Here is a 25,766-nt window from a genome sequence, read left to right as displayed (position 1 = left end):
TATGTCAAACTCTCTTCTAGCCCACAGACAGATTGATGCAGCAATTATCTTCTCTTCACAGACCTGATGAAAGACTGACAGCACGGGCAAAACTAGCAAGGAGGTTCTGTGATCTGGAGCTGGAACTGATGGTATGGGAGGCAGGAAATCTGACTGATGCAGCCCCTATTAATCAGTCTTATTGACAATACATACTAAATTATATCATCTTTATGTGTGCATTTTGGAAGGGTCTTGAAAGGTTTTTAAGATATTGCAAATGTTATGATTTGAATGTGCTTGGTGAAAGGGTAAGACCCTTCTGATGGGGCTGCAGGAGAAGTGGTGGGTTCCCATGGGACTGTGGAGGCTGGCAAGGTTGCAACATTGTCAGCCTCTCTGGTGGTTTGGCACTGATTTTGGATTCACAAAAATTAAGTCACCTTTCAGCAAATACAGTAAAGTTTTATGGGACTTTGAAACACAAAAATAAACAACAATAGAAAAAAAGAAAGACAATCAGAAGTCCAGGAAACAAAAGACTGGTCTACCTCACCTCAACCCCACAGAGAAATCTAGGACAAGTCTTTGTGAGGACTTACATCAGATTTGGGTGGGTAGTTAGAGGGAATGTTCCTCATTCACTTGGTGCTCCCAGTGCCAAGGTAGAATACAGACTCAGAGAGTTCCCAGACAACACCAAATAGGGGGGGTAGTCAATATGTTGGCAAGGTGATTCAAGAGTAAAGAAGGAAGGTCAAAAAGTGGCAGAGCAGAAGATGGAGGCATGTTTTGATTGATAATAGCAAACTCATTTTGAAGAAGTCCTTTATGTTCCTTATATTAACTGCAGTGAAATTATTCAGGGACACTTAGGGTTGTTTATTTTTTCTATATTGAAGATTTATTTGATTTTTCACACATTAAGGAAGAAGCATGGGCATTTCCTCTGGATACCTGACTATTGTTCAGTGTTTTGAGTCATGCACTCACATATTTGATGGTTGACAAGAACACAAACGCTTTAAAGCTGTGTACTCACAAAATGAATGAATGAATACAATTCCAACAAGATATTTGTGAAGGTGTTCAGGTAGAACAGGAAATTCTATGCAGATTTACACAAAGAATGAGTACCCCATGACTAATGACTATACTGCAAGGAATAATGTGCAATGAACAAGTGGAAGCTAATATTTCTGTGGGTTTTTTTAAAAGAAGAGAGCCAGACTCTAAAATATTTCTCTAGGGTTTCCACTAGGGCACAAGGTGAATAAGTCACTAGAACTCCTCATACACAATGGCAAATGTTTGCAGAACCACGCTATTAGTTCAGGTAAATAGAGCTATTTATACTTGTGTGTAAAATGTTGCAATTATTTGACTGTACGTGGTATACATTGGAAAAGGGTCCAGAAGGAAATAACAATGACTGTGAGAGCTTTGAATGTACCCAATGTCTTACCCCAACTGTTAATCCTAAAAAACATATAGCAACATAACTCAGCATCTAAAGGAAGATTTGGCCATGTAAACTCTGCAGAGAAATAAACTTAGAACTTCAAAAACTGGTATACATCCTGTCAATTCCCATCGCTGTACTAACTCTAATGGAAAGTACTATCTGTTAAGTGTTCTGGAGAATGACTTTTCCTCATTAAAAAATCAGACGGCCATTATTTAAAGTACTCTTTCATAGAAGATTAGGAAAATTTCGTTTGGAGAGGACCCCTGGGAGTCACCCAGTCCCATACCCCGCTCAGAGCAGGCCTAATTGCAAACTCTGATCAGATTGCCAATGGGTTTGCCCCATCGACTTTGAACATCCACTGGGAGAACATCCACTGTTCTCCAGTCTTTCTGGGTGGTCTCTTCCAGCACTGATCTACTCTCACCATGAAGAATTTCTTCCTCTTGTCTGGTCAAAGCAATTATGACCTTCGTCTCATGTCCTTTTGCTGAGCACTTCTGAGAATGGTTTGACTCTGTCTTCTCTATGGCTTTCCCCACAGGCAATGAAAGACTGCAGTGTGATCCCCTTTGCCTTTTCATCTGTATAATAAACAAACCAAGTTCTCCTAGCCTCTTCTCATATTTTGCCAGCAGACAAAAACTTGAAAACATGTTTGTGAGGTATGTAAGTAAAAGTTTTATCACAGAAAAGACAAACAACAAAAAAAACTAATGAGAACATTGCAATCAGGAATTTATATGAAATTTAAACGTAAAAATAGAACTGTTTACAAAACAGATTCATCACTTGGAATTTTATATAAACAAAGCAATGTTTTAATTAAAAGGAAACTTTAAAATATACAAAAACATGACCCCACTCTAAATTTACTCACTATGTTTGTAATAACTTAATGCTCACTGAGACTATACAACAGGGAATGTGAAAGGATCAAGCTGATTAAATATCCATTTTTCTTTGTTGTGTATATAAAATTAATTTCGATTTGAGAGTGCATTTGAAACAGAACAGTTACTTTATTTACTGTGATTCTCCTTTCCTGTAAAAATTTACAGGCAGTAATTTCAGTTCTCTTTTTAATGAGATAGATTTCATCAGAACAAGTTCTGTAACAAGAATTCAGTCTAAAAATTACCCTCTTTTTCCTTAGTAATAGAAAGAAAATTTATTACAGCCAAACTTCTTCCACAGACTAGCAAATTGTCCATTCAACATTCTCCATTCAACCAGTCAACTTCAAGCACTTTATTTTTGATATCACAGTCCATGAGAAGGTAAATGGGCTTGCACAAATTTTACCTTCTTGGCCTTTTGTAATAAAGATTCTATCCTGAAAGAAAATGAAATTATCCTAAACCAAACCAAAAATTTTGTTATTATTTTACCTGTTGCTGACAGACACACAAAGCAATAGTTCCCTATAATAATTTAGGGTGGGTTTGTCTTTACAAACATAAAACACTGACCAACTCTCATTGTTACTAGCTTTGAGCCAGCAGGTAGTGCTGATATGGTGTGTGTATGGTTGAATTTTACCCAAACCCAAAACATTTTGCTTCACACTCAATGCTCTTTAAGTGACCTGCTTATTGTAGATAAATATAAGAAAAAATCTTAAATTATTACTAATAGTAATTGCTAATTACTAATAGTAATAGTAATATTACTACTGCATAAGTTGTGGAAATCCCTACTAATACCAACTGAATATCAGCAAAGTGGGTAGAAAATTAATAAATATTTACACCCTCACAATTTACAATCTAGTGCTTCTGTGTGATACTGTCTGGAAATCATAATGAAGAAAAAGCTTGAAGCTTTGCTCTCTTGGTCATTTATTTCTGTTTTCTTTTTTCTATGAAGTTCTACTTACTCGTCTTCATCAAGAAGAGCTTCTTCATAAGACACATTCATTAATCATGAAACAGCAATCTTTATAAGGCTTTCAACTTGGATTTTTTTCCCAGTGAGAAATTTAATTTAAAGCATTGGCTAATGCCCAACAAAATTGAATTCACAGTCAGTATAGTCACATGCCTTAAACAAATATGTTTTGAAAATCCACAAACATCAAGCACCAGGTTTCCAGGAAATGAAAGAGAAGAAAACAATTTAATAAAATGGGCAAAAATAATTTTTAATTATTGTTGTTTGTATTATTATTATCTGTAATTCCTGTGGAAAAGAAAGCATATGCCAGGGAAGGGGAGAGCCCCTCAATCCTCCATAAATTATCCTCTCCCTTCCAAAAGGGTCCTCTGGTGTCCTAAAACCTCAAGTTAGTATCCTGGCCATGGTGGATACCAGGGAAAGAACCCTGCCTTTCAGTTCAGACCAGCTGAGCCTTCTGTGTGCTCCCAGAGCAGTGTCACCCATTCATCCTACAGAGCTCCATCAAAGCTGCCCTATGACAGACAGGTCCTAGTTTGTCCCATGTTTGTTTTTACTCTGGCTCTCTTCAGCAACATATACACAAAGGCCCAAATTTAGCAAGTACTTAGGGGAAGACAGATAGAAAATAATGAGATTTCCAAAATTACTCAAAACCCAGACTCTCTTAAGTAAATTAGTATTACATCTGTGTGTAGGGGGATACAATATAAGAAAATAAAGGTAGTATAGAAAGTAATCTTACCCCCTAAAGAGTTGCAGCTGGGTTAATTATTAAGGATTAGGAGCAGGCCTGATGTTAACAGGCCACACCTGTGGCCAATCAGAAGAGTGTTATAAAAGAGTGGATTGGTTGGTTGAGGGCAACTGGAGTTGGTTGGCTGCTGTGAGGGCAAGGAAGAGGTTAGTGCTTAGAGGAGATGCCTATGGGAAATATCAAGGAGGTATGAAACTCTAGCAATATGGAATCTTTGCAATATAATTATAATAGAACTCTTGTAATATAGTAACAACATCTGTGTCCTTAAACTTCTTTCTGTTAGGTGCATAGCTGATAGTAGGCTGGCTGTTCCTGTTACCTCCTGGCATGTGTTCAGGTTCCCTTATTCCATTCCAGTTGGCTCTTTCTCCCACTACTCCATTTTTCCATCCTTCCTCCATATCTGAAGCAATTTTCTGCATTTCTCTCTGCCTCACGAACTGTGTTATTTTGCCATCTCAAATTTCCACAATTCCTCCCCTTTTCCTTTACAACATCCCTTCTGAATAGCTTTTTTGTTCACACTTCTCGCTTTCAGTTATTTTCTCTTTCTCTTGCTGAATCCAGATCTAGTTCTTTCCCCCTACACCTCCAACAAAAATAGTTAAGTGGTAAAATTTCCTTGTAATGTTTTCCCTGGTTTTTGACTTAGGCACCTGCTACCAAGAGGGGCTTCACATATGTTTCAGTGTGGCCGTTACTAGGTATGGTTTTTGTGAAGCGTGAAAGCACCATCCTAGCTTTGCCTTTCTCTCTTGAGCTCAGCTACTGTAGACATTTTAAACACACAGAACTTCCTGAGTGGTGCTTCAAACACAAGCTCTTAAAGCAGGAGCCGTGCTAGGTAGAAATCAGCAAGAGCAAAGAAGCAAATAGTTGTTCTATTTCTTGAGGGCCATTGAACACAAAGTGCTTCCTCAGAGGAAGAAGGTAAGATTATTACCCAGGTGGTTATCAGGTAACAATTATGGGAGTCAAGCAGTACTGCAGGTTAGCAGTCTGGATTTGTCCTCTTATGGACCTGAATCCATCACATCAGCAGGACCATAAGTCCTGGATGAGGAGATTGAACCAGCTGGCATAAAAACATGGGGCTATGTATGTTGGACCATCTGACACAGCTAAGGATTTGGCTCCTGGCTTTGAAATAAAGAGTCCTAGTACTGCTGTGACTGTGAAGAACCTCCACCAAAAAATCAGTAATCTTTCCCTGTGCTATTTCAAAACAAAGACAGAATAAAATGTTTGGATTTGTGCAAAAGCTTTTCTCCAAATAATCAATGTTTGAAAGAATCAAATATTTCCCTAATTCCCCCCAGACATTCTGATTCTGGATGAGTAATGAGAAATTAATCATCCTGTCAAAATAGATGCTGTGAGACCTTTTAGTCATGCTCACCCCTCTCACCATAATAGATTTTTATCAGTCATTCAACTAGGTGTCCCAAAAGACAGCACTGCATCTCAGCTCCTGCCTTTTGTATCTTTTTTTTTTTCTGCCTAGGACTAATTCCAACATTCCTTGATATGTCAGGAGTCGATCACACATCACAGGAGCCCAACCCATCACACCCTCCTTGCCTCCACTGACTGCTGCAGCACCACTCTGCACCAGCTCTTCATTAAGTCAGGGTTAATTCCAGCCTTCCTGCAGCTGATACTCGGGATCTTCCTGACACAAGCAGACACAGCTGGTGCACCTGTGGGGTTTTAACTTCTTAGATGGATAAACACAAGGCTAGCAGAAAATAATAAGTCCAGGGAATTACCAAACAAGAGTTCTCACAGTCATATGAGTTCATTTACACCATGTGTATTTCTGCTAAAGTTGATGCAACAGTATAATTACAAATGTGAGTAAGAAAAGGAAGATGTAACTTGGGTTTACTCTTTCTATGAGTCATGATAACTAAAAGAACCTGGAGTTTTTCTGTAAGTGCAAAATTGAGATGAAGTGTTTTATCTCCAGAGAACATATCTGTTTTATATTTTTGATGTCTTAGATTTTAATTTTTTTTAACAGCCAGTACATCAAAAGAAGTTTTTTTTTAATCTTTGTATTACTTGGTTTTCATTTCTTGATAGCCTGCATGCTATTTTCCATTAATGTACAAACACTTTCATTAACATGAGCCATCATCTATCTTTAATTATCAGTTTATATTTGAAGTGAATCTGGGAAGACTGCTGAGGGGTAGAGACCTTGCCTGCAGAAAGAAGGACAGATCTGAGAGTTAACCTCTACACCTCTGGTAGGAGAAGACATGAGAAAGATGAGTTACAAAGCAAATAACTTTCAAATTAAAAAAATACCATATGTGCAAATCACCGATGCTTTTTAACCCTGAAAGTGTTGGTAGGGGGATGGAGGATGTTTTCTTTCCTTCCAGGCATCTGTAGACTTTCACATCTCACCCACTTCAGCTGAGTATGCAATATAGGAGTGTTATGGAAGTGGCAAGGGGCTGCACACATGAGATAATCCAAGCTGTGACACCAGCTCTGATCTAGACATGGGTCAAACCTAGCCCAGAAATAGCCTCATTGGCAGCACCTTGGCATTTGACAACATCCTGATTTTTGTTGTTACTTGACGTTGTGACATTCAAAAGACAATTTTAAGTCTATAGCTCTGGTTTTTAAGTATCCAAGAAAGGCTCTATCTCACCTTAGTGGACCAGGGACATTTCTGTGCTCCCAGATTCTGTGCACGTAAATTCTCCAGCTGTGTCACAGCCTCTTGCCAGAGTAGAATTTGGGGGTCCAGTTAGTTATCATTGCATAACTTTTATGGTAAGAACAGCAGTCATACAGCCTGGAAGGCAGCTATTGCTAATGTCAACCAAAACCTTAATTTGGATGTTTGAGAGAACAGGAGTCCAAAGTGACTTGTGATTCATTAAACCCACCCACCTTTCCATCTAACAAGTGTCTGCAATCCTGCTAGTGATTTGAGACAGGTCAAATCACGTCCTCAAAATTCAGGCCTCTGATTTGGAATTAAGAGTCAAGGTTTGATCTAAAGTTAACATAATGATGAATTAGCTTATTTTGGATTAATCAAATATTAGGCCAATTCCTCTTTAATTCAAGCCCAGTTGAAGACCAGGTAGAAGATAAATGCATCTCTGTCTCTGACCAGTGTTAACCTTAAAAAACTATAATTGGTTCAGACTGGTTAGCTGAAGTGTCAGAAGTATTCTGATATGTTCTGTAATGAATAATTTTTCCTTTTTCCAGAAGATATAAAGAGCTAACTCTTTCTAGTGATGCCAGTCAATAGGTTTATGAGGCAATCTGTAGTCTACCTTTCCATTAGCAGGTAATGGAAAAATACGGGTTGGACATTCCCTGTATTTTTACAATAAAAAAAATCACCTCTCTTATAGCTGCAAAAATCAAACCAAAGGAAGCTTCATCAGCTCCAGCCTAGGCAAAATGCCCTGCCTTCAGTAAAGGGTTCGTGGGTTTTGTGTTACGAGCTTTTAACAAAATCCTATTTCACATAAATGAGCTCTTTTACTTTCAGAAAAAGATAGTCCTCTATGGATGTTTTCAATAAGAGTTTTTAAACTCTGAAGTCCGTATTTCATGGATGTTTTCTCCCTTAGTCGCTGCTATGCTGAACTACCCACCACCTGTCTACCATAATTGTAGGAGGGATCATTGGACGTGGCACATTTTTGAAGTAAGAGCAAGAGAGGTGCTAAAGATTCTTGTAAATTAGATAAGGACTATGAAATGGAAGATCCTATCAATGAGATCAAAGAAAACTGTAGAAGTGGGACATATATATCTGTGTTCAGCCTAGTAATTCAATCTTAATCCTCATGAGTAGAAATTTTTATACATAATTAATTTAATAAAAAAATCTTTGGTGAAATTTTGAGGGCACTTTGTATAAAGCCTGCAACCTTTGTTATGCTGGAAGATTTCACTCAACTTCCAAAGTAAACTAAATCTGAACACTGTCTCACTCCTAAGTGAGGTGCATGCGAGTGAGTGTTCATGGATGCCAGACCAATGATGCTGGGGGCTTTGAGCTCTAAAAAGTAAAGGTAGAACACCATGTTATCTTAATTTTGCCTCTGCCTGAAGCACAAATAGAAAAATGTCTTCTTACACTGCAAACTGAAAATATTCAGTGCTGCTCTTTTAAATTTTCTAATCTAGCCTGTGTTTCAACAGTCTCCACAGTTCCCCTGAGACATAGCATCCCTAAAACATTGCTGCAATTGTCAGTCAAAGACGTGACCTCTAAAGTGCTGATTCTGATAGCTGTTTAAAGACATATTACTCTGATAAAATGTCATAGTTGCTTGTCACACATGTTGGTTTATATGCTAAAATAAATAAAAATAAGGAAATTTTGCATTATTTACTTATGTTTCAAGGAGTGGCATATACCTCGTACTCATGGCATTGCACGTCCATTGGAAATTGTCATGCAGAGATAGCAGCAGTATGTGTGGTCTCTCCCTGTTTGCATTTAATGTAATCATATTAAAAGTTTTCTGTAGCAAAATCTTATTATAGCAAAAAACAAACCAAAAAAGAAATGCATTGAGCTGGAATATATACTTTTTTTTTGTCAGTGTACAGCTCAACTTAATTTTGAAGATTTTAATTTCATGAGGAAGAAAGTTAAAGCTTTCTTATTTCATCAGGTTTTTACTGCTAGAATAAACAAGAAAAAGAGAGATCTTGTGCAATCATTCTTGACAGCAGAGCACTGTAAAATGATAATATTTAGAAACTGGTAATGCCAATATAATTTTTATTTCATTTGACAATAGGGACTCTACAAATGCATCTGCCTCCCTCAATAGCAATGCTAGTGAACCAAAGCAAGTGACTCAAGTGTAGATTCTGAAGCTCACTACAGTGAGCTAAGCATCATAAATCCAATTCTGTTTTGCTTCTGTTCTTTTCTCTATCAAAAATATTTTTTCAAGTTTTTGAAGGGCTAACCCAGCAGTTTAGTTAATTTTATTTTCCTTTTTACTTGCAGAACTAGCTCTTCTAGATTGCACTGCCTAACCAATGCCATCAGCAAATTATCTCAAGTACATCTTGAGCAGTTCTGCGTATTTCAGCACAAGTTTTCTTTGAAAAGATGACTTACGTAGATCCATCTGCAAGAAGCAGCTAATTTGGTGAGTTTGATTTCAACAGACACTTAAATGTCTTTCAAAATACAGGCAGACTCTGAACCTGAAGTAATTTCCTTTTTGAATGCTGCTAGATGATTGTTATTGAGGAGAGAAGGAAGGAGGGGTAAAGCATGCCTGGGAAACATTGCTGGTCACTAGCCTGTACTGCTTTGAGAATTGTTCATTCACTTCAGCAGATATTTTTCTCCAAGTGTTCCAGAAATCATACAAATTTAAAGCACTTTCAGGTCAAGGTTTTGGCTTTGTTTAGCCATCTTCATTTTTTCAATGCAACACTCAGACCACTACAGAGACCACAAACAATTATTCATAGTTTTGAGCAGTTGAATAGTAATTACTTGAGATTAAATTCCTTCAGTAAAAAGCCTACTGTGCTTTGCTTCTCTAGCAACCATTGTGTTTTCAATCCAGGATATTCAGAAATCATGAATTATGTCTGACATTTGATGTCATTCATATGATTTTTCATGACTGCTGTTTTTTTGCAGGGGCAACTTAGAGCGCAGAAGAGTTCCTTTTCTTTCCTTTTTTTTAAGGAAAGAAAGATAAAATTTTCACAAAATCACTTCCTTTGGTGGTTTGGAGTTTTAGTAAATTTTAGTAAACTTTGCACTGCCAGCAGTGCAGGTGGCATCTCAGCAGAGCAGAGTAGAGAGGCAGAATCACCTCCCTCAACCTCTTGAAGCACCCCAGGATACAGTTTGCATTATACTATTGTAGTCACTGCAAACAGTAATATATGACATATTAGCCATTGCTTCTGACTTCATTGCTCCCCACTTGAATGCCAGAATAAATACCCAGAGATCCCAAATAACTGCAGGAGTGAAAATCTGATGGATCCTGCCCATGGTCGTGGCAGGCTGTGCTAAGTCAAGGCCACCATGTGGCTTCACCCCATGGGTGCTCAGCACAGACAAGGGGCTCTATCTGTGTAGCGGTTCCTGGGAAAGCATAGAAATAAACATTACTGCTTCCCTGCCTTCCCTCCACCACAAACAGCCTGACAGTCATCTGAGTAACAGGGACTTGTCATGCCTGCCTTCATCAATAACAAAATTAAAATCTTGATTGCCATTAAAGAAGCTTTTTTTTTTTTTCATTTTTGCTAGGCTGTAACAAGCATTTCAACTGTTCATTTGTGTTAATGTTGCAAGATGGGGTGTAACCTGTAGACTAACTAATTAAATGCTCTTTGATTTTGAGTGAAGTGTTTGGTACAGTCTAGACAACAGAGTCTAATTAGCGCTGGATGTTTAATGGAACTAAAGACCCATGAAAAGCAAAAGGTGCTGAAATAAAAAGTCAGTGAGAGCGATGTGAAGATAAATGAGAGAAATAAGAAAATCAAAATAACCCTTTGCTATGCTAGAAATACCATTCCCTCAGGAAAAAACCCCACTATATTAATTATGAAAATTTAAAATATCCAATCAACTCTAATGTCCAGCTGTTTAGGGTAATATAATGGAAAGCTATCCAAAACAAATCATGTCAGCAAGGAGCAAATTAAGGCATTTTGCACTATCTCACTGCATTTCATTTCTTCCAGTCAACAAATTCACTCCAGTATTTTTACAATATAATAAAAACTCCATGTGTATTGCTTTGTGAGCTATGATTCACGGCCTCTCAGCAGGAAATTGAATGTTTTCCTTAACAGTACCTTCCTCTGTCTGTAAATTTAGTCAATTTGTGGTTTTCCTCAGCTGACAAAAATGTGGATGCAACTTTTGATTAGTATGTATTTAAGTCCATAAGAAAACCCCCAACACAATATAACAAAAAAAAAAAACCAAAAACAAAAAGAAGAAACCCCAAAACCCCCTCAATAGATTGGTCAGCTTTAAACCACTAAAGTTTTATTCAATGCATGTGTTCTCTCTAAGAAGGGATTAAGCTGGTGGGTTAGGAATAGATTGCCCCCCCAGATCTGCACTAATTCCCTACTATCATCTGCTGAAGAGCTGGGAGCAAGCTGTACCGAATCAGAGCCAAAAGCTATAGACCATTTAGTTCTTCAGCACCTCTCATTCCCAGGAACCACCTTGTTTTGCAAAGAGAAGTTAGTTTTAGATTTAGGTTTGATGGCACACTTTTTTCTCCTGTTTTCTTTTAGGGCTTTTCAGTGTATTTTCAGTTTATTTATTCTGAAGGAAAGCAAGTGAACAAAGCAGTCAAAAAAACAGTGATACACTGTACAAATACTACTAACACTAGGTCCTGAACAGGATGGTTTAGAAAAGCCCAAACTAAAAAACTAAAAAAACCATCAAAACACAAACAAAAAACCTAAAAGAAAACAAACACCCACAACAAGTGCAGTACAAAAGCAGATGCTTTAATCCTGCAGCAGTACATCAGTAGATTTATAATCCAGCCCTTGCTTTCTAAGAAGTAACATTTGCCTAATGCTGTACAGCATCCCTGGCTGGGGGATGCAGTAGGGCAAGGATCCCTCCAAGGGCAAAGCTTCCTGAGGAGGGCCGTGTGTGTGTGCCCTGTGCTCTGTGGCAGACTGCTGGGGAGCAGAGCTGTGCTATGGGTCAGTGCAGTGCAGAAGTGGCACCTGGTCCCTGTCAGACATGCAGAACAGGAGCTTGAGCAGCTTAGACTTTGCTTAGCTGTCGTGGGGCAGGAATAAAAAAGGCTCAGTGGTTCTGGAAGCCCCTCCTGCCTCTGAGCTCTGTGGCTTTTCTCCTCACACCTCACTGCCCATATACAGAGTCAGATAATGTTTGCCTTCTACATAAAGCCACCATACCCTCTTCCATCTCTTCAAAACATAGAAGCCAGGATAATGTATTCCTGAGCTGGGCTCCTGTGTGCCACTGAGATGTGCTTTGTGGGAGAGGCCCCAGTAACTCATAGCCAGGATCAACTTTGATAAACTTGGTAGAGATTAGCGAACGCTTGATGAGCACCACAGTGCAGCCTTGGAGCTGTTTTACTGTTTTCCTTCTGGTCGAAAATAAACAACATTTAATGAATTTAAAAAATAAAGTGTTCCAGAAATACATCAATGTACTTCATCTGCATATTGGAGTTCATCCCTGGGGAATAGAATAAACCTATTTCAAAGCAGCCTTCCTGACTTGGGTATAGCCTGAAAAGCGGATATTTAACACTGAGTGTTTCTCACTACCAGCATCGTTCTACTACTATTTTGCAGCTATTACTATTATGCAGCTGCAACTACATTGCTCAGACGATGGGTTAAATGCTTTCACCTTCTCTACTTGTCAGTCCTGAAGCTACTGCTATTGCTGAGAAAAGGAAAGAACTGACTCAGCAGTCACAGCAGCAGGGTTTCATATAGATCAGCACAGCACACAAGGTGGCACCATATGTTCCTGCCCTTCAGCATCTAACAAATATCAATTAATTCCAGCAGGCACCAACACAGAAGCAAATGCTAATTAGAGATTTGGAGAAAGTGGTGGTATTAGCAGTCTAAATATTGGGGGAAATTCATGCTATGCTTAGAGGCATTTGAAGAAGGATAAACTGAAGGTCATTTGCATATTTGCATTTAGAAAGCTGTGATAGCAGTCAGCCACCCCCCACTCTCCACAACATGCTAAACCAGAGTTAGCTTGGTCAGAAGAGATTTGGAAGACAGGCTTAGAAGTTCATGTTGGGTACAAGGAAGAACAGGCTCTTGTGTGAATGGCTAAGAGGAAGAAAATACTGAGTTAAAAGAAAGATACCTTACTCAGGAGTTTTGAGAGTGTCACAGAGTGCTGTGGTGCTGCTGATCCATAACTAAGTAACAGAATAAGAAACAATTTCTTCAAAAGTACAGATTAATGTAATTAAAATTACTTTTGGGGGTCTACCCCTAGTTATATACCATACATTTTACTCAAACTTACTGCAGTTCTTACAAGGCATTTATTCTCTATGACTGGGAAGCTTGCATGGTGATAAGGAAGAGGGGACTTAAGAGCTCTTATTCCATAGACAGTGACAAAGCAGAGATAGATCTTTTTTTTTTTTTAATGGGATATTTACTATATCTACTCGCAAAACCTGCTGTTTTCTTCAAAGTCTTTTAAGTACTGTGACTTGATGACAGGAGTCTACTGCCAATAAGGGAGTGGAAGTTGCAGGTAGGGGCTCTGTTTAAGTGAGCCCTGGAAGTGATTTGAAATACTGTAAGGTCAAAATTCAGCCTTAAGAGTTTGTGCACCCCAGCTCTTTCAAAGATTCAAGTCCAGAGGATTAGAATATCAGGAGTGACACAATCTTCAATCTGTGCAGTTGATAAAAAAAACCAAAAAAAACCCCAAGAAGAGAAACAACACCCCCCACAAAGCAAAAAACAAACAAAAACAAACAAAAAACTGATTCCCCCCCAAAAAATTAACAAAACCAGGAAAAATAACCTAATACAGACTTACATGCAGGTCTGTATTTTGAAAGGCAGCGAGAAGAAGCAGGGCAGACGCCTAAAGCCATGGAAAAGTACTTTCATAACACTGGCTACAACTTAACAAAGCCATTGACTCTTGTGAAATCCCAGCCCACCACCTACAACCTGTCAAGACGATTTCTACTGCAATGTATGCTGGCAACCAGAACTATTTGCACAGAAACAAATAGACCAAGAAATAATTATTGAGTTTCCAGGTGTATTTCCATAGAATTTAGAGGTTTTCTTTTCCTCCAGTGCTAGGGCAAACTAAGTCCCTGGAGACCAATATCCCAAGTATTTCTTTTGGAGCAGAGGAAAATCATACCACTGTTGGCTTCTCCTTGTTCATCAACTATTCTTTGTTCTCCAAGGTAGATTAGTGCAGTCCTTTATTTTTCTTCTTTGTTTTGGTTTCAATTTCTTTCTCTGTAGAAGCTTTGTTATTGCTGGAGGTAAAATGACAAAGAGCTAGTTCAAACTTAGAAGGTGAGAAATGTGGAAAATTTTACACCAAGGCTGTTTTTTATGACTGATTATATAGAAACAAGTGGACGAACAAGACTACTGCAAGGTTTGCGTGTCATCTGCTATTTACATGGTGCTGAGAACGAAGAAATTAAATGGGTGGAGCTCAGAAAGGTAGAAAGTATCCTGGCACACTGCTCATGGAATTTTTTGAAATGAGACTCCTCAAATGTGAAATAATATCTAATGTTGGGTGTTTTCTGTAGTCACAGCTGTTTCTTTATGAGAAGGAAGGCAAGGGGAGGGAGACTTCAGCATTGCTGCTTGTGCTTAACTCACCACAGCAATACCAGATCTCCAAAATTAAGTCATGGCCCCAAAGTATGGCCTTTTCACTGTTCACATTCCTTTGAAGACTGTGCATGGCACAAGGTCACTCAACTTCAAAAAGCATACAAAAAGCCCATTAAATGCTTACAAGAGAGAAAGCAGAGAGATTTGTGAGAGAAACTTTTACACCAAGGACATTCACAAGAGCAAGCCACTTTCTAATCCTGAAAAATTTAAAGGCATGTGAGACAAAACTTCAGGACAGTTTAGTAGTGGTTAACAAAAATGCAGACAAAATAATGAAACTAATTTCCATTATACCTATAATTGACTATAGTTTCCAGTGCATTTTTTTCCTCTCCTCTTGCCTTTTTCAGCCAAGTGGATAATTTACATATCAAATAATCATAAAGGCAGCTATGGCCTGACTTTTTGCCATTGTCACCATTAGTAGTTTTCCTATTCACCCTGACAGCCCCACACTGATTTTCTTCTAGATAAGGTCTTTGCTTTAATCCAAGGGCTCTAAAATTTCTTACACTAAGCTTTGCTGGACTTTTGAAAGAGCAGGTAATAGATAATTTACTGACCACAGTCTTAAAGTCTGAAAGAAAAGGCAATATTCAGAGGATGGGCAAGAGCCTGCTTTACATTCCTAAGACCATTTTATTCATGACCCAGACCAAAGAAAAATCTGAATCCCTTTTGGAAGGTTAAGTGTATAGACAGAGAAATCTGAGAGGCTCTGTGTGTCACTGAAAAAAAAATAATCCCCAAGACTAGAAAACAGTGATGGATGCTACCCCTCACTGGGATTTTAAAAAACATCCTAGTCTCTAAGCCTGGCCTTCAGATATGTTTCATCCCTGGTGGAAGACAATGGAGAAGTGTGAACACTCAAAGGACTTTTAAAAAATGAAGGAAAAAAATCTGTTTCTGTGGTTATCCTGGTCTCAGGAATGTGAAATTAAATAGCAGACAGTAAATAGTTTTTGCTTTTTTTTCTGAAAAAACTTAGAATTTGTGATAGAAACACTAAAATGCATAACCCTTATAAGATATGACTCTATGATATTTGGTAAATATGTGATATGGAAAGAGATTACGTTAGTGCTTTACTTGTCCATCAAAATTCTAAAGATACTCTTCAGGCTTTGAAAGAATCTCAGGGGAGAGTTTGGTAGAAAGGAGGATGACACTTTTGTGATCCAACTGACAGCTGGAAAAGCAGCAGCAATTTTCCTGTTGAATTCAGGCTGCTGTATGATAAACATTGTTTTACATTGAAACCTTGATGTATGAATGTAAATTGTTTGCAACAAGAAAAGCATTGCTGACCAAAGGACACGTGCAAGGCAGCACAGGTTATCAAAGCGATATCAGCCCAGTTCTGTCTTTAGCAATTCTATATGTAACTACAAATCAAAGGAAAGGTCTGATTCATCTCATTTTGTGAACAAGTTGTAATTTGTGTCTGTAGAGTCCAAATTTGGATTTTGGAATGGGGATCTGTAGCTGGATCAGAACGGTGGGCACTCAGCTCTGTCCAGTGGCACTGAGGCACCACCCATGTTTTGTTTCCTCTCAGCTAGTCCAGGGGTTTGAGGTTTCTAGCTCACTACAAAAAGACACTGAGATGACTAAAATATTTGCCATATTCAGAAGTAAATACACAGGCCAATTTTTTGACTTCTTGTCTGAAGAAATAACAGAATACTCTGTGTAGTTCTCGGAGTTGCTGGGAATTTGGTTGCCTGTGTAATGACCTCAACTAAAAAATTGCAAGACAAAAGAAAAAGGAGAGGCAAAAACAAAAACCTTTCTAGCACAGTGAGCCCAGAAAGCCCAGCAGAGGCAGTACTCAAAAAGATTTCCAATAAAAATAACAAAGGCAATTTTAAACGTTAGTGACGGAAGTGACATATCTGCACCAAAAACAGCCTAGGCCCTAACATTAACCCTAGGCAGAACCCTAACCCTAGGCAGAGAAGTAAATGCACCACTGAGCTAAGGATGTTTGAAATGAGAAAGCTTTGGAGGAAGCCATGGTGTGGCAGTTCTGTATTCCGCTTGGGAAGCCTTACGCAGCTGCAGTGTCCTTGGAGGTCAGGGTTCTGTGGTTTTCAGAACCCAAACGCAGGCGGAACCATAGCTACAAGTGAGTTGAGTAAAGGATGCATGAAGGCGAGACTGGAGCGAAACAGAAGGGTGGAGATCAAGCAATGTTGTGGCAGTTTTGCGTTCCTCTTGGGGTGACTTTGGCGGCTGTGGTGTGCCTGGAGCCATGGGCTCTGTGGTTTTGGAGGCACTAACCTTAGGTGTAACTCTAAACCTAAACCTAGTCAGGAAAAGCAGCCTCGGGCTAAGGGTGGTCCCGCGGAAAAACAGTGGAGGCAGCCATGTTGTGGCAGTTTTGGGTTCCCCTTGGGATGCCTTTGGCAGCCACGGGTTGCCTGGTGACGTTGGCACTCTGGTTTGGGAGACGCTAACCCTTGGCGAAACCATAACCCTCACACTAGGCAGGAAAAGCAGCATTGGGCTAAGGGTGGTTCCGAAGAAAAAGCAGTCGAGGCAGGCATGTTGTGGTAATTTTGGGTTCCCCTTGGCATGTCTTTGCCAGCCGCGGTGTGCCTGGAGCCGTGGGCTCTGGGGTTTTGGAGTTGCTTATCCTAGGTGTAACCCCAACCCTAGGTAGGAAATGCAGCCTTGGGTTAAAACTGGTCCCAGGAAAAAGCAGTGAAGGCAGCCATGTTGTGGCAAATTTTCGTTCCCTTTTAGGTGTTTTTGGCAGTGGCGGTGTGCCTGGAGCTCTGGGCTCTGTGCTTTTGGAGGTGCTAACCCTAGGCGTAACCCTAACCCTAGTCAGGAAAAGCAGCCCTGGGCTTTGGCTTGTCCCCAGAAAAATACGGTGGAGGCAGCCATATTTTGGCAGTTTTGCGTTCCCCTTGGGATGCCTTTTGCAGCCGTTGTGTACCTGAAGCCATGGTTTTTGGGAGGCTAATCCTAGGCGTAACCGTAACCCCAGGCAGGAAATGCAGCCTTGGATAAAGGCTGATCCTGGGGAAAAACTGTTGGGAACAGCCATGTTGTGGCAGTTTTGTGTTCCCATTGGGGTGTCTTTGACAGTCACAGTGTGCCTGGAGCCATGAGGTCAGTGGTTTTGGAGACACTAACCCTAGGCCTAACCCTAACCCTAGGCAGAAAAAGTTTCCTTTGGCTTAAGCTAGTTGCCAGGAAAACGTGGTCTTGGATGCCATGTTGTGGCATGTTTTGATTCACCTTGGGATGCCTTCGGCAGCCGCGGTGTGCCTGGAGCCGTGGACACGGGAGACGCTAACCCTAGGCATAACCCTAACCCTAGGGAAGGAAAGTAACCTTGGGCTAAAGCTGGTCCCCAAGAAAAAGCGGTGGAGGCAGCCATATTGTGGCAGTTTTGCGCTCCTCTTGGGGTGTCTTTGGCAGCCGCAGTATGCGTGAAGCTGTGGGCACTGTGGTTTGGAGATACTAACCCTAGGTGTAACCTTAACCCCTAACCCTAGGCAGGAAATGCAGCCTTTGGCTAAGGCTGGTCCAGAGTAAAAATTGGTGGAGGCAGCCATGCTTGGCAGTTTTGCTTTTCCCTTGGGATGCTTTGGCAGCGGCGGTGTGCCTGGAGCTGTGGACTCTGTGGTTTTTGGAGACAGTAACCCTAGGCAGGAAAAGCAGCCTTGGGTCAAGGCTGTTCCCTACTTAAATATGTAAAAGTATTATGCTGAAGGAATCTCCCCCCTGCGGAGCGTCAGCTGTACTGATCCCCTAAAATTCGGAACAGTCCTGCCCATAAGCTTCCACGTCTCTCTTCAGTAATGATTAGAGTTCTCTAATAGTGTTCGATAGGTGATTGATTAGAGATTTAGAGTTTTTTGGGTGTGCTGTGACAGATCTGGTGTTTTTTGGTTGTGTTGTGACGAATGCTGCAGTTTGTTGGGTCTTTGAAGAATTAATCTGTCCTGCAAGGAGCTGCCCATGACAAATCATCGAGGATGTGTGGGAACTTTTGGACTAAGATGGCCACAGTTAGTGAGCACAATGTGATCCTATGCTGATTTTGGCAGAGAACTGTAGAGAGAGCAGCAAGGAGGTGATCCTGTTGTGGTTTGGGAAAAAGACTTAAATATCAAGCAATGTGTTCCCATGGTGATTCAGGAAGATGACTGTAGACTTACGAGAAATAAGATGCTGGAGTCAGGCAGACCAAGAGCCTGAGAGCCTAAAAATCCAGATGAGTCATAGCCAAGCAGACCTGAGGACATAGAAGTCTGGACAATGTAGGAGTACCACCCCCAAGAAGATGAGTGTTGGATATGAGGAGTGGACAATACCCACTTTTCTTTTTTGGTGCTTTGGAGCAAGCCCCGTGTCCCCTGTCAAGGTATGGCTGCAGTTCAGGGGGGACCCAGGGCAGTGCTGGGTTCCCCCTGAATGGCAGTGTGTGCAGCAGGACACAGGACTGGCATGATAGAAGTGGCAAAGGGCACGGCCACAGCAGCAATAGCATGGCCCCTGAGGAGTACAGGGGGAGGTTTGCTAAGTCGCTGCTACATGAGCACTGGAACAAAAGCAACATGGAGCTCTGAGAGGCGGAGTCAGAGCTGCACAGACAACATGTAAGAGAAGCCTTCTAAAACTGTATAGTGGCCATCTCCACAGTAACCTGATGTGATTTGGGATTGGACTGTAGGGCGAGGTGCAGCCGGAGATGGAGCCCAGCATAGCAATGACAGCAGCTGGAGACGCTGCCTGGTCCGGACGTGACAGATTTTGACACCTGGACTACAGGTGAGCTGCTGGGGACACAATGGGAAGTAACATATCAAGTGAAGAACAGATTGTTCCATCTACATGGAAAACAGAGCAGGGCAAGGGAGGCTTGCAGTGGCCAACTAATACAACAAAGAACTGTAAAAGGAAGAAGAGACAGCAGTTGGAGCTGGAAAGAGTAGCTCTATCATTCAGTATGGTGTATTTGTTTGCTGATGAATCTTGCATTTTGTTTGTGAATTGCAACTATAAATCTTTGATTAGGCATAAATGTAAAAGCTAATATTCCATAAGCATAAGTGAAATCTGCGGTGCAAGTTATATTTTGGCAGTATTGTGTTCACCATGGCATGCCTTTTGCAGCTGCAGTGCTCTTGGAGCTCTGGGCTTTGTGGTTTTCAGAACCCTAACCCTCAGCAGAACCCTTACCTTAAGCATAATCCTTACCCTTGGTGGGTGCGTAAATGGTGCAAGGGGTGAGGCTGCTGCCAAGGGGAAAAGTGGGGATGGAGCCATGTTGTGGCAGTTCTGTGTTTCCTTCAGCATGCCTTTGGCAGCTGCAGTGTGCCTGGAGCTCTGGGCTTTGTGGTTTTTGGAATTCTAACCCCAGGCATAATCCTCATCCTACACTCATCACTGGGGTTGTGCAAAGTTTTGGGGTGGAGGTGGGAAAGGAGCACTTTTTACCTGGCAGCAGGTTCTTTAAAAGGATGGCTTCTGATTTCTGAGTGAACCTTTTCATGGTATTTAATGTTAGAGAACACTGAGGGTATTAGGGAAAATAAGTTTTCTAAACCTTTTCTATTCAATTCTGCAAATGATTATCAAGGATTGGTTTTTTTTAGGCAGAAAATTATTGATTCGGGAGAATTTGTTGAGGCTGGGAATTCAATGCCAGACTATGGAATGGGAGACAAATCCTGAATACGGGAGGATTTGAAGAAAGTCAGATTGGCAGAAACTATAAAAGAGTGACAGGGTAGGAAACTAGAGACGAAGCAGATTGCCCAAGAGGAGAGGGCAAAATCTGGCCAAGATACAGATGCTGGGAATTTGGGGACAATCAGCAAAGCAGGGTTGGTATGATCCTATCTGGACCTTTTAGGCTTCTCCTAGCATAGAGAGAGGAGTGCATAGCTGAGAAGTATGAGGTGCTGTAGGGCAAAAGGAGCAGCAGGAGAAGAGTGATGGGGACAGGCTGCTCTGCCTGGGGTCTGCAGTCCCCAACAGCCCTCAGAGGCCAGCCCAGGACACTGGGATGAGCTGGGGAGCAGTGATGGGGATGCACACTGGCTGGAAAACTGTTGTGTCAGAACAGGGGCAATGAGAAAAGGTCTGCCTTGCAAGCAGATCTACTCCTAGAGTACGCATATAAAGCAAAGCTGTTTTGCCAGAAGTGGCTTACATTTTCACTTTTCAAGCTAGGAATCAAATCTATTCTGATCTGTTTGACATGTTTCAGGTTAACATAAAATATACAAATCTAACAACACTAAATTAACAACAACAATTAACACCTAAAATACAGCTTCCTATCATAGTTCTCTGTATTTCTGTTCAATATTCAAAAGGGGGAAAAAAAATAATATCTTTGCTTTAAACTGGTATTTTTACCCACTAAGGATTTCCTTCAGAATAAGCCATGCTGACCCATCTACCCAGAGATCTCTGTAGCCTGAACTGGATTTTCCACCTGCCATTATGCCATCATTTACTTAATTTGCTATAAATTTTTAAAAGTAGAGAAAAGGGAAATGGTAAAAAAACCCCTGCAAGTTCTTTTTCTGGATTAACAGGTAGTGGGGAAAGTTTGATAGAAAATGGACAATGGACACTGTTGTTCTATCAATGTGGTTTTCTGTTCCATGCAAACTCTGTTAAATTTGTTCTATTTAGAACAAATAAGGTCCAGCTAGAGATGTATACTCCTAAAAGAGTATATTAAAACAAGTAAAGGTCCAAGCTACAGATGTATAGTCCTAAAAAGCTGAATGAGTAATTATAAGCAAAATAAATCGTATGCAAGCTTGGGAATGGCAACCAGGTCATAGGAACAGAAATTGATCAGGACTGCAAAGTCTTCAGCCTGGCACAAAAGAGACTTCTCTGATGAGTGTGACGAGAAGGGTCCTGGATGAAGGAAATTGGATCCAGGCTGCCTGTCTCCATTTTACAGAAATGTGAAGTAGCTTCACAGATGGAAAGCAGGACGAAACAGTATGACCACCACACTACTTTGAAGACAACTCTAAGGAAGAAACCTCTCCTCATACAACCAACACATTCAGCTCTTGGCTTATGCATATGAAGTACAAAGCAGCTGTATGAGACCCCACCTACCACTTTGGGTTGACAAATTTCACTTACAGTGGGGGAAACTACATTTTTCAGGGTTGCTTCTATCAGGGGTGTAAGCCCCAGGAGAGTACAGCATTTATAGCACCACAGCATGGAGATCTTGCTCTGAAATTCAGGGAAAGCATTTATTGAAATATAAAGTGCCTGTACAGTCATCTTCCCAGAGTCACAAACAATTGCTTTGCTTGACATGAAGACTTAATGTAATGAATCAAATCCACAGAAACAAAAGAATCGGAGGCTACAAAGCATCAGTGTTGGAATTTGTTTATGAAAAAGTTCTAACTTTGCTTTTGCTTGATTCACTGCAGTTTATTTTTTTTTTTCTTTGCTTATAATGACAGTAACTTACCACAACAAGGAGAAAATCCAGACAGGTGTGGCATGGGCTGTGTTGTCCTTGAGTGGTGTGGGAGGAGCTGGGCTGAGCTGACAGTGGTCCTGCCATTGCTGCGTGAGTTAGGTCCAGCCCTTCTTCCCTGCTCCCCTCCTCCATGCCTGCCCTTCTCCCCTCAACCAAACCATCTTCATCTACCATTTCAAATAGCAGCTGTGCTGGCACTGTAGCTTACGCTTGCAATTAAATTGCAGGCTGAGATGTTTCATGAAAAATGCCATGGGAGTATGAATGATCCCAATGAAAAGAGGACGTGTCTAGCACAAGAGGGCTGCTGCTGCTTATTGGTGCATCAGGGAGATTGTTCAAGTAGTTATCACCTGTGATACCATTTACCTGTTGTGATTCAATGAGGTCATACCTCCACAGACAGGAATCTTGATGATATGTAGATACCCAAGCACATGGATAGGTCCCCGAAAGCCATGCTCAACCCCACAGGTTCACAGCTTTATCAGGAAAAAAAAATGGCACTGAAGGTCTTCTGGAAAGAAGCGAAGAAGCTGAAGAAGCGAAGCTTTAAAGGTAAGCATGGCCTGATTTCCACTTATTTGAGAGCTTATTGAGGATCTGCTTCTAACTGCTCTATAACTGCAGGTTCCAGCATAAGATGGAGCCAGACCCTAAGTTTGCACAGCTCTGGATTTTCTTTAGCATTGTCTAGTTCTTTTACTGGTGTACAGAGGAATGCTAGCAAGCAAACTCCAGAATGATTCCCATATGCCCAAATGTTTCAAAGACCACACTAGGCTTGACTGGCACACTGCTCTCATTGTCCTCACAATTTGTTGTTGTAGAATTTGAAGAGTTTGAAATAATCACACTCTATCACATCTGCACTTGAAGGGGAACATCTAAAACACTTTTTTTATGTTCTAAATGACTTGTAACTAACAAGTCACTACTTCACAGCTGGCATTAATGAATCTACACTCTGTACATCTTCTGCTGGCCAAGGAGCTCCACCATAATGGACAAAACATGGAAGTGAGGCTGGGGTTGCATAGGGTCACTGGAATAACAGCACAAGCAGCTTTGTGAGAACACGGTCTGTTAATAAACGAGATCTGCAAACCAAAATAAAATATCTGAGAAGATTAAAGCAAGAATGAAATATAATACATAACACTTTTGAAACATAAAACTCCATTTTTTTCCCAGGGGACAAAATGTGATTTGCTAACACCCACAGTAGCTGTTCATAGCAGAAATACGTCAATGAGTATTGCTCTTATGGAAAGGAGGCAGAACTCCTGTTTCAGCAAAATCTTTTGAGAAGAGGGTTTGTCATAAGCTGCTGATGTTACACAGTATCATATCCAAGGTGGTGAAAGACATCAAATTTTTTTTCTTTGCAACAACTGCCAGAGAAATACCTGATGGGTCAATGGCCTCACTACGTGGGGGGAAAAATTCATGGGCATCTTTTGTCAGGAATGCATAAGTAATTATTTGCACTTGCTCATTCTGCATGAGAGAAATTGTTTGCAAGTGAGCAATAGTAAATTAGGCTCTTTAAACAGTTGATCCTCTGCTGTCAGAAAAATGTCAATACAAAGACAGTTTCCAGAAGCTAAGATTTGTAATAGAAATTCAAGCCCTTTGTGCAAACGGCATTGGATTTAAGGATGTCATCTTTTTCTATAGTGGAAAAATAAGTAAGAACCTTGTCTATTTAGGTAAATCTATATGCTTGATAAAAACTTTATAGGATTTTCAACTGGCTGTTAGATTTAGAATGAACCCATTTACACATTGTTATTCTTACTGTTATTCTTAGCTGAAATGCTGGATTTGCTAATGCATGTGGCTGGTTAACGGGGTCACTGCAGTATTGAAAGAATAATTGTCAGAAACAGGGTAAATTGTTTTCTCTGCAGTTTATTGTTACCATTACTATTCTGAGATGCATATAAAACAAAGTTACCTAAATTGCCGCAGAGAACCTCATTGCAAAGTGACAGATTCCAACAATTTAGCTGGAAGGATGAGTTGCCTCATGGTCTTAACATACTTCTCTGCGAGCTGCCCCCTTCCCAGTTCAAGAGGCTTTATGGTTTAGTCTCTGAAAAAAGTGTTACAGTTGTGCTACTTCACTTTCATTACATCACTGTGACTATCACTACTTCGACCAGACTTCCTATGTATTTTTTAAAATTTCCCAGGGCAAGAATAATTATGCAGATTATAATCATGGTTTCTACAAAATGCATTATAGCAACCCTTGTGAAGAAGGCTCCATGTAAAATGGAATGAAAAGACATAAACAGGACTTGATTGAGTCCTGCAGTAAAAACTTAGAGGATATTTTTTCTGGAATGCAGTTATATAAAAATTACTTCTGATTTCCGACTGAATGGCCTCTTACAATATCCAGTCATATCTGCTTAGTTGTTTGACAGAAATTTCTTTTATTGCCTCTTCCCCTTGAGATACAGTACATACTAAAGCCATTTTTAAAGTCTCCTTTCAGTACAGAACCACCTCTTGCAGCCAGAAAGAGACAAAGACTCCAGCAAGGCCTTTCAATTCTCCTCTCCCCCTGCCTGGACTCACACACTGTAAGGATGGCCTTTCTCTAACAGTTTTTGTTGTTGTTGTCATACAATTTATTGCAAATATCCAGGGAGGTAAATTGACAGGCAGGTGCACGTTAGGGTGATATTTCTCTCCTGACAACACTAGATGGACCCAGACATAGGAAACAATGTGGTATCATGAGATATTTTTGCTGAATATGACACTTTCAATTGAGCATCTTCAAGACTGCTTCAGCTTTAAATCTGAATTTGCCTGTTATAACAAGGATTTGACATTGACCTTTCACCTGACAGTAATACATTTTTTATCTTTTAATAACATACAGTAATGCTGCTTTGTGATTTCAGGGAGCTCTTTGAGTAAACAAATCATATTCATCGCCTGGAGACTAACATGCCTTTCCAGAGTCTATAAAGATGAGAGATAAGCTGAAAGGCAAGCTTGAAAAAGTTTTTGGCCATCTAACAGAATATTTTTAGCAGCACACTGCTGCACCATTTAGAAATTATTACTTACTTATATTTTTTTAAGGGATCGTTGTTTATATGATTTCTCAAATTGATTTCTCAATACTGTTTGATTCAAATGTACTGAGAGTTTCAAAGTGGGTCTTTATGCCAGTTTCTCAGAAAAACAAATGTTATGTGCATATACTGTCTATCTGCCTATGCTGAGCAAATTATTTTTGAACTCAAACTTCAATTTACAATTTCTCTTAAATTTCACATCACATTAGAAGCAATTCCCTCCAAATTCTGATTCACTCTCTGGTCATCAACTGTTAGAATGAGAAAAGCAGTCCCACTTGTGCCATCATGCCCACACCCCATGGCAGAAATGCTGAGGCCTGGAGAGTGTTTGGTCTGGCAGAAACGAGTCAGCGTGGGGAAGATCAGTACTACAGTGAAATACAGCTTTTAGACAGTGATGCTTTAAAACAGAAAATGAAGACACTACCAATACAATTGAGGACTTTTGTTTAAAAGGCATTCTTGCAATGTCCAGGGGACATCAGCATTGCAGTGTGAAACCAGCACAGCATCACGTGCCTCATGCCCCCCTGGGTCCTCCCAGCAGAGCACAGCACAGACTTTCCTCCAGACCCAATTTTGCGTGACAGCTGCCACTTACAGGGAACTTCATTTGGCAGCTGGTGGTAGGAATGAAATGTGTCCAGAACA

General features: G+C 40.4%; 1 long non-coding RNA gene across 3 annotated transcripts; it reads left to right on the top strand.

Moving 5' to 3' along the window:
- Window positions 1-4,227: 4,227 nt before the first annotated feature.
- On the top strand, window positions 4,228-22,535 carry LOC135444902 (uncharacterized). 3 transcript variants are annotated; one of them, XR_010439343.1, is made up of 6 exons: window positions 4,235-4,287; window positions 5,608-5,956; window positions 6,261-6,355; window positions 7,715-7,791; window positions 9,115-9,259; window positions 22,486-22,535. It is a non-coding gene; the product is annotated as an uncharacterized LOC135444902 (long non-coding RNA). The 3 variants fall into 3 exon arrangements; XR_010439342.1 differs by lacking the exon at window positions 22,486-22,535 and adding an exon at window positions 9,766-9,842; XR_010439344.1 differs by lacking the exons at window positions 5,608-5,956; window positions 22,486-22,535 and adding an exon at window positions 9,766-9,842 and having other exon boundaries at window positions 4,228-4,287.
- The last annotated feature ends 3,231 nt before the right edge of the window (window positions 22,536-25,766 follow it).

This window comes from Zonotrichia leucophrys, chromosome 3 (assembly GCF_028769735.1).
Source record: "Zonotrichia leucophrys gambelii isolate GWCS_2022_RI chromosome 3, RI_Zleu_2.0, whole genome shotgun sequence".
NCBI lineage: Eukaryota > Metazoa > Chordata > Aves > Passeriformes > Passerellidae > Zonotrichia > Zonotrichia leucophrys.
Note: the sequence above shows the minus strand (reverse complement) of the source record. Positions and strands in the feature narration are given on the sequence as shown.